The sequence below is a fragment of the Vanellus vanellus genome (genome assembly GCF_965231255.1).
Source record: "Vanellus vanellus genome assembly, chromosome: 3".
NCBI classification, from domain to species: Eukaryota; Metazoa; Chordata; class Aves; order Charadriiformes; family Charadriidae; genus Vanellus; species Vanellus vanellus.
Window position 1 is genome coordinate 79,740,450 of NC_138907.1, and position 3,251 is coordinate 79,743,700.

Here is a 3,251-nt window from a genome sequence, read left to right on the forward strand (position 1 = left end):
TTTTAGTTAAGCTTCCTGTGAAATGGGTTTAACAAATATAACTGGCATGTTATTTAGATTAATACTTTTAATGAGGTGACTAATAAGTGTAAACAGGTACCTAGTTATTAGCATAGGTGTATCCGTTTAACCCACCTTATTTTTACCCAAGCAATTTTTCACTTTGGGACTTCGACCATATTGTCAGGTTGTCAAATCCTCTCTATCAAAGATTTCCCTGTTAGTTAGAAGCCTGATGCTGTAAAGGGAATTAAGCATTTCAGGTCAGTGTGTCAGGACATGAGAGAATTAACGCTACTACAGGGCTCCTTCAGCAAGCTCTTTTAACTGCAAGACTTAATTGCTTAAAGAGTTTGCACTTGAAAACCGGAGTGTAAGTAACAAGAAATTACAGCAAGGATGAACCATCTCGTTTGCCTTTATGTTCTCGTACGTGTAAGGTTACAGTGATTACAACAGTGCAGTATTTTCACTTCCTTCTGCGAGGACTTCTGGGTTCCTGCTTGGAAGGCAGACTCTTGGCCCACATACTGCTAGACATCCTCAGACTTCTTCTCCAGGGATCCCTGGGAGGTATGAGACAAGAAGCTTGAGACAAGCAGGCTTTACATTTGCTGCGCAGGGGGGCATTTTGCTCCTCCACGCTTGTCTTTCTCCAAAAAAAAGTTAGGGATATGTAAAAAGGATGAAAACCGGTGAACTAGAGGCTGAAAAAAGAAACGGTGCTCATGCTCTGAAGGTGAAACAATAAACACGATACCAGAAAACAGGCTATAGTTGCTCCATTTCTCTTCAAATGAAAGTAGCTTTGTGGTAATTACCCAGCAGTTCTGACCCCAAGAAGAACAAGGGTTTCATAGTACTTGCAGTATTTAAGAATTAGGTTGGCAGAAATGTTTGGAACTCTCTTGCTTCAACACATGACCTTGTCCAGAAAGGAGTCACTGCCTCATCTCTGACACCGCCATGCTAAATTATCGGAGGTTCAGAAAAGCAGCAAGCTTCACAAGAAATTACACTGTAAATATCTCACATAAAACATCGGTCCTGGCTACCAGGGCTAAAATCTTTCAGCACCTTTGCTTGTTTCCAAGCGCAGGAGAAGGGGCTCAGATGTTTACACAGCTCCACCTACTCTTTTGCGAAGTTACAGGTGTGTTTTAGTATGGCTCAGCTTTGTTGCTGGCTACCTGCTCTGTGTCTGGAGCATATGGTATTGATATGATGCTCATATGGATACGAGCATCACAGCTCATATTGCCGTGATGTAGGGAAGCACAGAAAGGAAAGCCACCTAAAGGTCATCTGGGAAAGAAACCAAATCTGAGTTCACTTTAGAAAGTCATTAGAAAGCAAATGAGGACACTAAACGGATGCAAGGGTGGGAAAAAAAAAGCAGAAGGATGATCTCGAAGAGCAGGCAGTGGAATTAGGACATTCTCCAGATGGACTTTGCAAGGATTAGGCCCTAAGGCCATAGTTAGCTAGACTGGCCTTGGAGGCTAAGCTTTCTCAGTAAGCTACTAGTACTTTTCCTCCTAAGGAAAAGCTATTGGTTCTTTTTTTAGGTGACTGAAGTTATTTAAAGTTTCGGTGTTTGTGATACGTCACATTTTAATTACCTGATTATTTAAGAACAAGCCGCAGTATAAGGTCAGTTTAAAACCCAAGCACTATATTTGATCAGGTCAACAGGAGAAAAGATGTATATTCCACTTGGATCTGAAGTTGGTAGTCTTTTAATTCTGCTCTTTCTTGGAGCGTGAATAGTGGGAACAACAGGCAAGCAAGGAGATGCGGCCCGTCGCGGCCAGAGGCCCTGCTAGAAATGGACATTTAAAACCCCAGAAGGTTCTGTGGCCCTTAATGGTTTCACAAGGATAGGATGACACTTGATGCTGTTGTCCCCAATTTATAGCTTCAAACCAAACTGTTTAACAAAGGAAACAAAAGAAATAGTTTATTGGCATTATTAGAGGCTCCAGCTATTGATATGCAATGACACTTGTCACAGTGTAATTGAAACAATTCTCCTACAGCCAGTGAGGGGCCATTAGACCCTAATTAGAATTGGGTTCTATTTTCTGTTCCATCTAAATTTTAAGTTTTACAAAGAGGCCACTGAAAAAAAAGGCCCTTTCTCCCATGTCCTCAGAGAATATTTTAGGAAGAGGGTTTTGTTTAGCAAGGGCCTGCTAGTTCTCTTTTTTTGAAAGGAAAATATTCTGTTGTAGGGTAACCCAAACTTTTGCACACATCCACAGTCATAGGAAACGGCATAGGAAAATGACCATAAATAAATATGTTTTTGACTTGGAAGTTGTGGTGTAACAGTTATTTTAATATCTGAGGAAAGATTGGGGAAGTATAGCAGATGATATTTTTTGCTTGTTTTTTTTTGCATACTGTTGAGTTCAGAAAATGAGATCTATCGCCGCCACATATTTGAAATTATTATTTTGTATAATACTAACTTGCAAACCTACTTTTCCATTTACATGCAACTTTAATTATTCCATATAAAATAAGACAGAGCTCTTATTATTCATACACATTTTTTTGATTCAATAAAACCTCATAATTCAAAAGAAATTTGAGTTTCTGTACTCTACAGACATACTTTCATTTTTCCCCCAGTAAAACAGGAGTGCTCTTTGACATCCCCGGTTTTATGTCAGGCCAACTTTGATGTAGCTTGATATAAAAATTCCCTTTCATTTCAGGCTTTTCAAAATGAGAACATCGAAATATTTTACTTCAAGGAGACACTGAAACAATTAATTTAAATTCCTTATCTAAAAAAACCCTGTTCATTTTGATCAACATGCAATTATTCTTTTTTTAGCAAATAAATTACCCATGCAAGAAGAAAAATATAATTCAGACTTCTTCTTGCTCTCTTTTTGTTCCTCTTGTAAGTCAGTATTGCCATTCCCCTGAAGGTGAGGAGACACACTTGGAAGCTGCAGGGATATAAAATAGGTATCAAAAACGGTAATCTGAGAAAAGGATATTCTTAGTAGTAAAGCATGGCCTCAAGAGGCTTCTTCAACTTTCCCTGAGCAAGTATGGAAGTTAAAAAAATTCTGTAGGGCCTTTTTCATTTGCGCCTTGACAATCAAACAAGGTGCTAGTGAGAAAAATATTAGTCAAATTGCTGCCCAGCTGAGCAGTGTTACGTGCCCAGCGTTAGGAGGACCTTCTGGCTCATAATTCACCCCCCTTGCTTCAGACTCCATTTTCTGTAGAGG